This window comes from Salmo trutta, unplaced genomic scaffold (genome assembly GCF_901001165.1).
Source record: "Salmo trutta unplaced genomic scaffold, fSalTru1.1, whole genome shotgun sequence".
Taxonomy (NCBI): domain Eukaryota; kingdom Metazoa; phylum Chordata; class Actinopteri; order Salmoniformes; family Salmonidae; genus Salmo; species Salmo trutta.
In genome coordinates, this window is record NW_021822384.1 from 280,384 (window position 1) to 293,814 (window position 13,431).

Consider the following 13,431-nt stretch of genomic DNA (forward strand, 5'->3'; position numbering starts at 1 on the left):
CTGGGGCTCTTGTCAAGGTCAACGGCATCATGAACTTTAACCGGTACCAGTACATTTTGCCAAAAACCTGGTTGCCTTGACCGCAAGTGGATCTTCCAGCAAGGAAATTACGCCAAGCACACATCAAAGTCAACATTTTGCAATGGCCATTTCAGTGTCTGGACTTGAACCCCATTGAAATCCTGTTGGTTTGAATTAAAGGGGGCAGTCCATAAGTGCGGACAAAGAATATCAAGGATTTAGAAAAGTGGCCCAATACATCACTGGGGCAAAGCTGCCTGCCATCCAGGACCTCTACACCAGGCGGTGTCAGAGGAAGGCCCTAAAAATTGTCATAGAGTCCAGCCACCCCAGTCATAGACTGTTCTCTCTACTACCGCATGGCAAGCGGTACCAGAGTGCCAAGTCTAGGACAAAAAGGCTTCTCAAAAGTTTTTACCTCCAAGCCATAAGACTCCTGAACAGGTAATCAAATGGTTACCCAGACTATTTGCATTGTATACCCCCCCCCCATCACCCCTCTTTTACGCTGCTGCTACTCTCTGTTTATCATATATGCATAGTTACTTAAACTATACATTCATGTACATACTACCTCAATTGGCCCGACCAACCAGTGCTCCCGCACAGTGGCTAACCGGGCTATCTGCATTGTGTCCCACCCACCACCCACCAACCCCTCTTTTACGCTACTGCTACTCTCTGTTCATCATATATGCATAGTCACTTTAACCATATCTACATGTACATATTACCTCAATCAGCCTGACTAACCGGTGTCTGTATATAGCCTTGCTACTCTTATTTTCAAATGTATTTTTACTGTTGTTTTTTTTCTTTACTTACCTACACACACACACACACACACACACACACACACACACACACACACACACACACACACACACACACACACCTTTTTTTCGCACTATTGGTTAGAGCCTGTAAGTAAGCATTTCACTGTAAGGTCTACTACACCTGTTGTATTCGGCACACGTGTGACAAATAAACTTTGATTTGATTTGATTTTGTTCTGTATGGAGGAACGGTCTTAGATCCCTCCCAATGTGTTCTCTATGGAGGAATGGTCTTTGATCCCTCCCAATGTGTTCTCTATGGAGGAATGGTCTTAGATCCCTCCCAATGTGTTCTCTATGGAGGAATGGTCTTAGATCCCTCCCAATGTGTTCTCTATGGAGGAATGGTCTTAGATCCCTCCCAATGTGTTCTCTATGGAGGAATGGTCTTAGATCCCTCCCAATGTGTTCTCTATGGAGGAATGGTCTAATCCCTCCCAATGTGTTCTCTATGGAGGAATGGTCTAATCCCTCCCAATGTGTTCTCTATGGAGGAATGGTCTAATCCCTCCCAATGTGTTCTCTATGGAGGAATGGTCTAATCCCTCCCAATGTGTTCTCTATGGAGGAATGGTCTAATCCCTCCCAATGTGTTCTCTATGGAGGAATGGTTTAATCCCTCCCAATGTGTTCTCTATGGAGGAATGGTCTAATCCCTCCCAATGTGTTCTCTATGGAGGAATGGTCTAATCCCTCCAATGTGTTCTCTATGGAGGAATGGTTTAATCCCTCCCAATGTGTTCTCTATGGAGGAATGGTCTAATCCCTCCCAATGTGTTCTCTATGGAGGAATGGTCTAATCCCTCCCAATGTGTTCTCTATGGAGGAATGGTCTAATCCCTCCCAATGTGTTCTCTATGGAGGAATGGTCTAATCCCTCCCAATGTGTTCTCCCATCTCATTACCATGTTTTGTTAATAAGGAAGATTATTGTGAGAAGGGGCGACGAGTGTGTGTGTGTAGGGGGCATTTATACAGTACCCTATTTATGCAGTGTTCACCAACAGTCTCTGGTTTAGACAGGGCCTCTCCAGAAGTTGAGGGTGGGGTATGTTACGCTCAGTACGCTATATATGCAATATACAGTACCCTATATACCGTATGCAGTGATCACCAACAGTCTCTGGTTTAGACAGGGCCTCTCCAGAAGTTGAGGGTGGGGTATGTTACGCTCAGTACGCTATATATGCAATATACAGTACCCTATATATGCAGTGATCACCAACAGTCTCTGGTTTAGACGTGGTTGCCATAGCACTATCACAACTGATTTTTCTAGATTCATTTAACCAAAGCTTAGCTGGTCATTGAGTACCATTGGATCTGGCTTGTTCTTGTGAACCACCGGTGGGGTGTCTATTGAACTGAATTCTTATTTTAATATTGTGAAACTATTCCTTTATAAATTATTTTTTCAAAAGAAACATGAAACATCTAATAGTTATAGTGTAAAAGCCGGTGAGCTGGGGAAGGGGAAAGGGGATACCTAGTCAGCTGTACTGTCACGCCCTGACCATAGAGAGCCATTGTTTCTCTATGTTGAAGTGGTTCAGGGCGTGACTTGGGGGTGATCTAGTTTATTTATTTCTATGTGGGTTCTAGGTTTTATTTTCTATGTTGGTGATTTGTGTGATTCCCAATTAGAGGCAGCTGGTAATCGTTGTCTCTAATTGGGGATCATACTTAAGTAGCATTTTTTTCCACATGTGGGTTATGGGGTATTATTTATGTTTAGTAGCTTGTTTGATTATCATAGTAGTCACGGTTCGTTTATTCGTTATTTGTTTTGTATTTGCATTAAGTTTCACTTTCTAATAAAAGATGTGGAACGCTACTCACGCTGCGCCTTGGTCCGTCTATTCCAAAGAATGTGACATGGACTTTGCAGGGTTTTACTGGAAACCCTGTGGGTCAACATGGTGGGGCCATTGACCTCTAAATGCCTGCTTATGTCCGGGAATGTGGCCCTGGTGTTTTTACCGACAGGGTAAACACACACACGCACAAACACACACACACACACACACACGCACAAACACACGCACACACACACACGCACAAACACACACACGCACACACACACACACACACGCACAAACACACACACACATGCACAAAGACACACACGCACACACACACACACGTGCTGTCTCCTAGGCTGCGTGCCGCCCCCAAGAGCAGAACCAATCACATGCCAAGAACTATGTTTTTTTCCCCCATCGAGCCACATTCAAACAGAGCAGGACAGACAGGTTCCAATCCAAGCGAACAGTGTGTGTTTAGGGGGCGAACAGTGTGTGTGTGTGTAGGGGTGATTTTCTAATTGTTATTATAATTATATCTCTCTCCATTACCTTCTATAGCCCGACCAAAAAGACAGTTGCTTTATTAATTTACAATCATTTGGTGTAGACAGGACCTTTCCAGAAGTTGAGGGTGGGGCAGGTATGTAACGCTCACTGAGTAGGAGGGGCATTTATACAGTACCCTATATATGTAGTGATCACCAACAGTCTCTGATTTAGACAGGGCCTCTCCAGAAGTTGAGGGTGGGGTATGTTACGCTCAGTACGCTATATATGCAATATACAGTACCCTATATATGCAGTGATCACCAACAGTCTCTGGTTTAGACATGGTTGCCATAGCACTATCACAACTGATTTTTCTAGATTCATTTAACCAAAGCTTAGCTGGTCATTGAGTACCATTGGATCTGGCTTGTTCTTGTGAACCACCGGTGGGGTGTCTATTGAACTGAACTCTCATTTTAATATGGTGAAACTATTCCTTTACAAAAAATGTTTCAAAAGAAACATGAAACATCTAATAGTTATAGTGTAAAAGCCGGTGAGCTGGGGAAGGGGAAAGGGGATACCTAGTCAGCTGCTCGTTGCTACGTCATTTCACTGAGTCCTTTAACCTCTTGAGATGGGAAAACATGTTTCTTTGTGAAGTTGAATGTGCTCTTTATGACAAAGTTACAATTAGGTGACATAAATAGTTGTTTTAAACCAAATTACCCAAAAGGCACTATTGATGGAATGACCCTCTTATCAACCAATGGACTTCATAATAATGATATGGTGAATGAGTTTATCAGGAAGTGCATAGGAGATGTTGTACCCAATGTGACTATTAAAACCTACCCCAACCAGAAACCATGGATAGATGGGAGCATTTGCGCAAAACTGAAAGTGCGAACCACCGCATTTAACCAGGGCAAGAAGACTGGGAATATGGAAGACTACAAACAGTGTAGTTATTCCCTCCGCAAAGCAATCAAGCAGGCTAAACGTCGGTATAGGGACAAAGTTGAGACTCAGTTGAAAGGCTCAGACACGAGACGTATGTAGCAGGTGTTGGGGTAGGTTCCTTGTTCCTTATCAATCATTGGCTTATTGGTGAAATCAGCAATCGGACAATATCTTCTTTAAGTAAATCAATTAAACATTTATTAATGCAATTGCAGACAGAAGTTGACAACGAAAACACAGCAGGCATGTTTCAGAGTAAGTTCTGCAAAATAAAAAAAGGTCAAAGTTGCTTTAATATGCTTGCAGTCGAACCCCTAGTGATGTAACTGCCTACGTCAACACCTTCTACTCATGAGACCAAGCCCATGCATATACAGTTATACAAAATTGCAGGAGAGAACAATAGTTCCAGTGTTTTCTAAGGGCTCAGCAGTAATTTTTCCATTCCCGTGTGGTTTACAGTGGTGTGTCTGACTTGTCTCTTATCTCTTTACTCCCCTGCAGGGTTCTGTGTCTATGAATCTCTTTTAGCCTTGAGGCGCTTTCTCACAGACAACCTGTTTTGACTTCAATAACTCACACATCTCTCAGACCGTTTCTATAAAAGGCAGAGACTAGAAATGAACTGTGGAACATTATTAAACCTTATAATGAATATATATATTGCTAATCTGTGGTCCAGGACCCTGTAAATGTAGTGGGGGAGGGGTCTTATAGCCCTTCCCCTTCTATTAATACAAAATAAGCATAATCAATTATAATAATACATCAATCATTTGGTGCAGCCCCTATCATGACCCCAAGGTGAACCCCATCACAGGGTCTACAGACAATCACGGATTATAAAGGGAAAACTAGCGACCAGGACACCGACGTCTTGCTTCCCGGACAGGCTGAACACCTTCTGCGCTCGCTTTGAGGATAATACAGTGTCACTGACGCGGTCCGCTATCAAGGACCGTGGGCTCTCCTTCTCCATGGCCGAAGTGAGTAAGACACTTAAGAGTGTTAACCCTCGCAAGGCTGCCTGCCCAGATGGTATCCCTAGCCACATCCTCAGAGCATGCGCATACCAGCTGGCTGGTGTGTTTACAGATATATTAAATCTCTCCCTATCCCAGTCTGTTGTCCCCACATGCTTCAAAATGGCCACCATTGTCCCTGTACCTAAAAAAGCAAAGGTAATTGAACTAAACTACTATCGCCCCGTAGCACTCACCTCTGTCATCGTGAAGTGCTTTGAGAGACTAGTCAAGGATCATATCACCTCCACCTTACCTGTCACCCTAGACCCACTTCAATTTGCTTACTGCCCCAATAGATCCACAGATGATGCAATCGCCGCCACACTGCACACTGCCGTATCCCATCTGGACAAGAGGAATACCTATGTAAGAATGCTGTTCATTGACTATAGCTCAGCATTCAACACCATAGTACTCTCCAAGCTCATCATCAAGCTCTATGTCCTGGGTCTGAATGCCGCCCTGTGAAACTGGGTCCTGGACTTCCTGACAGGTCGCCCCCAGGTGGTGAAGGTAGGAAACAACACCTCGTCTTTGCTGATCCTCAACACTGGGGCCCCACAAGGGTGCGTGCTCAGCCCCCTCCTGTACTCCCTGTTCACCCATGACTGTGTGGCCAAGCACACCTCCAACTCAATCATCAAGTTTGCAGACGACACTACAGTGGTAGGCTTGATTACCAACAACGATGAGCCAGCCTACAAGGAGGAGGTGAGGGCTCTGGGAGTGTGGTGACAGGAAAATAACCTCTCACTTAACATCAACAAAACTAAGGAGATGATCGTGGAAACAGCAGAGGGTTCACTCCCCATCCACATAAATGGGACCGCAGTGAAGGTTGAAAGCTTCAAGTTCCTCGGCATACACATCACTGACAAACTGAAATGGTCCACCCACACAGTCAGTGTGGTGAAAAAGGCACAACAGCGCCTCTTCAACCTCAGGAAGCTAAAGACATTTGGCTCGGCACCTAAAACCCTCACAAACTTTTACAGCTACACAATTAAGAGCATCCTGTCGGGCTGTATCACCGCCTGGTACAACAACTGCACCGCCCACAACCGCAAAGCTCTCCAGAAGGTGGTGCGGTCTGCCCAACGCATTACCGGGGACAAACTTCCCGCCCTCCAGGACACCTACAGCACCCGATGCCATAGGAAGGCCAAAAAGATCATCAAGGACATCAACCATCCGAGCCACTGCCTGTTCACCCCGCTTTCATCCAGAAGGCGAAGTCAGTACAGGTGCATCAAAGCTGGGACCGAGAGACTGAAAAACAGCTTCTATCTCAAGGCCATCAGACTGCTAAACAGCCATCATTAGCACATCAGAGGCGGCTGCCTTTCGACAGACATAGAAATCACTGGCCACTTTTAGAAATGGATCATTAGCCACTTTAATAATGTTTCTGTATCTAGCATTACTCATCTCATATGTATAAACTGTAATCTACACTATTCTACGGTATCTTAGTCACTTTTAATTGTGTTTAAATATTGCATCACCCATTTCTTATGTATATACTGTATTGTATTCTATACTACACCACTGACTGTTAAACAGCATCTCCAGCACATCAGAGGCTGCTGCCTATAGACATAGATTAGAAATCACTGGCCACTTTAAGGAAATGAAACAATAGGCACTTTAATGTTTCAGTATCTTGCATTACTCATCTCATATGTATAAACTGTAATCTATACTATTCTACGGTATCTTAGTCACTTTAATTCTGTGTAAATATTGCATCACCCATCTCATATGTATAAACTGTATTCTATACTATTCTACGGTATCTTAGTCACTTTAATTCTGTGTAAATATTGCATCACCCATCTCATATGTATATGCTGTATTCTATACTGTGCCACTGTATCTTAGTCCAATTCCGCTCTGACATATGTATATATTCTTAATCCATTCCTTACTTAGATTTACGTGTATTTTGGGGTAAATGTTGTGAAACTGTTAGATATTACTTGTTAGATATTACTGCACTGTCGGAGTTAGAAGCACAAGCATTTCACTACACCCGCAATAACATCTGCTAAACACGTGTATGTGACCAATACATTTGATTTGAATCATTTCACAGGTCATTTCTAACTACTAACTATACTAATAACTCACCCCAGGTGTACTCCTCTAACTACTAACTATACTAGTAACTCACCCCAGGTGTACTCCTCTAACTACTAACTACACTAGTAACTCACCCCAGGTGTACTCCTCTAACTACTAACTATACTAGTAACTCACCCCAGGTGTACTCCTCTAACTACTAACTATACTAGTAACTCACCCCAGGTGTACTCCTCTAACTACTAACTATACTAGTAACTCACCCCAGGTGTACTCCTCTAACTACTAACTATACTAGTAACTCACCCCAGGTGTACTCCTCTAACTACTAACTATACTAGTAACTCCCCCCAGGTGTACTCCTCTAACTACTAACTATACTAGTAACTCACTCCAGGTGTACTCCTCTAACTACTAACTATACTAGTAACTCACCCCAGGTGTACTCCTCTAACTACTAACTATACTAGTAACTCACCCCAGGTGTACTCCTCTAACTACTAACTACACTAGTAACTCACCCCAGGTGTACTCCTCTAACTACTAACTATACTAGTAACTCACCCCAGGTGTACTCCTCTAACTACTAACTATACTAGTAACTCACCCCAGGTGTACTCCTCTAACTACTAACTATACTAGTAACTCACCCCAGGTGTACTCCTCTAACTACTAACTATACTAGTAACTCACCCCAGGTGTACTCCTCTAACTACTAACTATACTAGTAACTCACCCCAGGTGTACTCCTCTAACTACTAACTATACTAGTAACTCACCCCAGGTGTACTATTGTGTGTAGATTGATGAGGGAAAAAACAATTTAATCTGTTTTAGAATAAGGCTGTAATGTAACAAAATTTGTAAAAAGTTAAGGGGTCTGAATACTTTCCACGTACACTGTATGTCTGAGAAAAAAAACGTTTCCCCATACGATCTAGTACACAATAAACACTTCAACCCATACGATCTAGTACACAATAAACACTTCAACCCATACGATCTAGTACACAATAAACACTTCAACCCATATGATCTAGTCCACAATAAACACTTCAACCCATATGATCTAGTACACAATAAACACTCAACCCATATGATCTAGTCCACAATAAACACTTCAACCCATATGATCTGGTACACAATAAACACTTCAACCCATATGATCTAGTACACAATAAAAGTATAATAAAACATATACAAATATGATATAAAATAAGTATTTTCATACTTTATATTATGTCCATATATTGTTTTAGGAAAATGTACCCAAAATATTTCACCTTCTTTACGACTTTACCAAACATATCATGACATTAGTGATCGTCAAAATCTGTTACATTTGTCAATGTCTAAATCAACATTTGGGCCATTTAGACAGCGTGTGTTACTCCTATAGACAAGGGGAGAAGGGCTAGGTAAAGGGCTCCATTTTGTTGTTCTGTAGCATATGCAATGTGTCTGCCTCCAACATAAAACATTTCTTTACTTCCACACATAATTACTTCTTTATTTATTTTAGGTTTAAGGAAGTGTGTAGGTCACATTCTTTATTGTAGAGCTATGAAAGTTATATATTTAGATTCAACTGCTCGAGACAAATTCAGCAATTGCTTTGCCATGTCTGTGCTGTGAAGCAGTCGAGTTGGATAAATGTTTTTCTCAGGACTGCCCCAATTTGATGTGATGTCGGAGTGAAGTGATACACATTGATGTAATGATGCAGCCAACCACCAGAGGGAGGTAGATACATGTTTATCCGACAAAGGACCTTTACATGGTCCTAGAAGGTCTGGATTTCCGTCTTTTGACTTATAGAACAGTGGGGATTTTATAAAATAAGTAATGTAAACATATATATCTTTTTTTGAAGTAATCCTAATGCCCGATTTCAGGGGGCGGTCAGCTTTTAAGGAGAAGTTCTTTCAGGTTGTTCTGGTAGGTTGAGATGGCTGCATGCGCTGAGCAGCCATCAGCCCCCTCCTCCAGTCAAGCCAGGTGGATCAGCATCTGGACATGGAAGGGGTCTCCGTTGATCCAGATCTTGAGAGGACGAGTCTTCATGTGGCCATCATCCACAACGTTTGCATCTTTGCATCTCTTCATCTTTTCCACATCATGTTCATCTTCCGTCTCTTCAGGCCTTCCTCCATGACATCGTCTTCAGGCCTTCCTCCATGACATCGTGTTCAGGCCTTCCTCCATGACATCGTCTTCAGGCCTTCCTCTATGACATCGCCTTCAGGCCTTCCTCTATGACATCGTCTTCAGGCCTTCCTCCATGACATCGTCTTCAGGCCTTCCTCCATGACATCGTGTTCAGGCCTTCCTCTATGACATCGTCTTCAGGCCTTCCTCTATGACATCCTATTCAGGCCTTCCTCTATGACATCGTCTTCAGGCCTTCCTCTATGACATCGTATTCAGGCCTTCCTCTATGACATCGTATTCAGGCCTTCCTCTATGACATCGTCTTCAGGCCTTCCTCCATGACATCGTCTTCAGGCCTTCCTCCATGACATCGTCTTCAGGCCTTCCTCTATGACATCGTCTTCAGGCATTCCTCTATGACATCGTCTTCAGGCCTTCCTCCACGACATCGTCTTCAGGCCTTCCTCCATGACATCGTCTTCAGGCCTTCCTCTATGACATCGTCTTCAGGCCTTCCTCTATGACATCGCTCACAGAGGACGCCTCATCTGCAAACACACGGTTCAGAACGTCTTCCATGCTCTCTTGAGGGGTCAGGGTCTTGAAGGCAAACGTGATTATATCTATCAGTAGAGATATTGCTAAAGCCCCGAAGCCTGCTACCTCTGGTACAGTAGTGTTTGCTCACTAGGTCCTCAGTCCAAGCTGGTATGTAGCTGCATTAATCCAGTTTCTGCTCTTGGGACTGCTCGTTCACATTATCCAGTTTTGGCTTAAGAATGTCAGGAAAGTATTGTCAATAGAAACACAGACAGTAGACACCCAGACAGTAGAAACCCAGACAGTAGAAACACAGGCAGTAGAAACACAGGCAGTAGAAACACAGACAGTAGAAACCCAGGCAGTAGAAACCCAGGCAGAAACCCAGACAGTAGAAACACAGACAGTAGAAACCCAGGCAGTAGAAACACAGGCAGTAGAAACACAGACAGTAGAAACACAGACAGTAGAAACACAGACAGTAGAAACCCAGGCAGTAGAAACCCAGGCAGTAGAAACACAGACAGTAGAAACACAGACAGTAGAAACACAGACAGTAGAAACACAGGCAGTAGAAACAGACAGTAGAAACACAGACAGTAGAAACACAGTCAGTAGAAACACAGACAGTAGAAACACAGACAGTAGAAACACAGACAGTAGGACAAAACACATCATATTCTTCAGCGTTCAGACACCTGTTACACAGACAACCGTGGGACTGGAACCAGCAGCCATGAGAACTGCATGTGGCTACGTACCAAATGACACCCCTATACCCTATATAGTGCACTACCTTGGGTCCTGGTCAAAAGTGCACTATATAAGGGATAGGGTGCAATTTTCGATGGAAGCCAGTAATGTAGGGCTGTACAGCCCTTATGGTTAGCAAAAATGTATGACATAAGTCAAAATGATAAATCCAGATGTCATTGAGGAGATTCATGCAGCACCTCTTTTGGTGGTGTTCTTAAAATCAAAGAGATTTCACTGAATTTAACCTAGTTATTAATATATAAAAAAGGAAAGAATTAGGACTTGATGGTTGTTGAACTGACGACCAATCATTTTCTGTTCTGTTCTAGTCTAAAACGTTACATAATATCTGTATCATTATTTGTTGTACTTTTCTGCTTATTTATCACTTCACTGAAAGTATTGATTATGTAATAGACATGTACCACTGTCTCACCCTACACTGTTTAGTGGCAAAGAAAGGGTTGCCTCTTCTGCTGTAGTTGAGGGCTAAATCACCATGGAGATATTTCTATATAAATCACAAGGTCTACAGCCAGGACATTAGATGAAATGCAGCATGACAATAATACTCTGTCGACTAAATGGATTCATGTTATTTGTGATCAGACACACCATTGTGTGGTCACAGTCATGTGATCAGACACACCATTGTGTGGTCACAGTCATGTGATCAGACACACCATTGTGTGGTCACAGTCATGTGATCAAACACACCATTGTGTGGTCACAGTCATGTGATCAGACACACCATTGTGTGGTCACGGTCATGTGATCAGACACACCATTGTGTGGTCACAGTCATGTGATCAGACACACCATTGTGTGGTCACGGTCATGTGATCAGACACACCATTGTGTGGTCACAGTCATGTGATCAGACACACCATTGTGTGGTCACAGTGATGTGATCAGACACACCATTGTTTGGTCCACTTGCAATAAGAAGCAATAAGCAAGCTGTAATTGTCAACACATTTATTGATTAGTCTGTCACTAGTTTCATGCATGGTTGTTTTCATTTCATGAGTTATAACAATTTCAACATGATACAGAATTCCAATATAAAGACAATTACCACCTTATACAAAGAAATTATGAAGACATTCTCAGAAGAGTACAAAAGTATCGTCAAAATGAAAAAGTATTGAGCTATTATCTTAAAAAAAAGTGTGACAAGTGAAACCAAAGACAAGTGACCAAAACTCAAAGTAACAAAAATGTAGAACACAATAATACATTTTTTTAATTATATTTTGACAGTTGCATCTAGAATGTTCCCTCTATCTATTTATTGAACCTTTTCCCAAAGTCTCAGAAAAATGCAGAAAATACAAAGGACATCATAAGGAACCAGACAATTACAGCAAACAGCTGTATGTGTTACGTGTGTTGTGTGTGTGTTGTGTGTGTTACGTGTGTGTTGTGTGTGTTACGTGTGTGTTGCGCGTGTGTTGCGCGTGTGTTGCGCGTGTGTTGTGTGTGTTGCGTGTCCACCTTGCAACCAGGCACCGACATCTGACCTCCACTGTGGGTAGAGTTAAGTCACAGGGCCTTTATTTAACCAGGCAAGTCAGTTAAGAACAATATCTTATTTACAATGACAACCTACCCCGGCCAAACCCGGAGGATGCTGGGACAATTGTCATGCAGCCTGGATTGAAACCAGGTACTGCAGTGACGCCTCTAGCACTGAGATGCAGTGTCTTAGACCGCTGAGCCACTCGGGAGCCCAGATGACAAGAAGAACAAACGGAGCTCCACACGGCTGTATGGGGTGGTTAGGTAGTTATATAGAGGGCTGATGGGGTGGTTAGGTAGTTATATAGAGGGCTGTATTGGGTGGTTAGGTAGTTATATAGAGGGCTGATGGGGTGGTTAGGTAGTTATATAGAGGGCTGATGGGGTGCTTAGGTAGTTATATAGAGGGCTGATGGGGTGGTTAGGTAGTTATATAGAGGGCTGATGGGGTGGTTAGGTAGTTATATAGAGGGCTGATGGGGTGGTTAGGTAGTTATATAGAGGGCTGATGGGGTGGTTAGGTAGTTATATAGAGGGCTGATGGGGTGGTTAGGTAGTTATATAGAGGGCTGATGGGGTGGTTAGGTAGTTATATAGAGGGCTGATGGGGTGGTCAGGTAGTTATATAGAGGGCTGATGGGGTGGTTAGGTAGTTATATAGAGGGCTGATGGGGTGGTTAGGTAGTTATATAGAAGGCTGATGGGGTGGTTAGGTAGTTATATAGAGGGCTGATGGGGTGGTTAGGTAGTTATATAGAGGGCTGATGGGGTGGTTAGGTAGTTATATAGAGGGCTGATGGGGTGGTTAGGTAGTTATATAGAGGGCTGATGGGGTGGTTAGGTAGTTATATAGAGGGCTGATGGGGTGGTTAGGTAGTTATATAGAGGGCTGATGGGGTGGTTAGGTAGTTATATAGAGGGCTGATGGGGTGGTTAGGTAGTTATATAGAGGGCTGATGGGGTGGTTAGGTAGTTATATAGAGGGCTGATGGGGTGGTTAGGTAGTTATATAGAGGGCTGATGGGGTGGTTAGGTAGTTATATAGAGGGCTGATGGGGTGGTTAGGTAGTTATATAGAGGGCTGATGGGGTGGTTAGGTAGTTATATAGAGGGCTGATGGGGTGGTTCAGGTAGTTATATAGAGGGCTGATGGGGTGGTTAGGTAGTTATATAGAGGGCTGATGGGGTGGTTAGGTAGTTATATAGAGGGCTGATGGGGTGGTTAGGTAGTTATATAGAGGG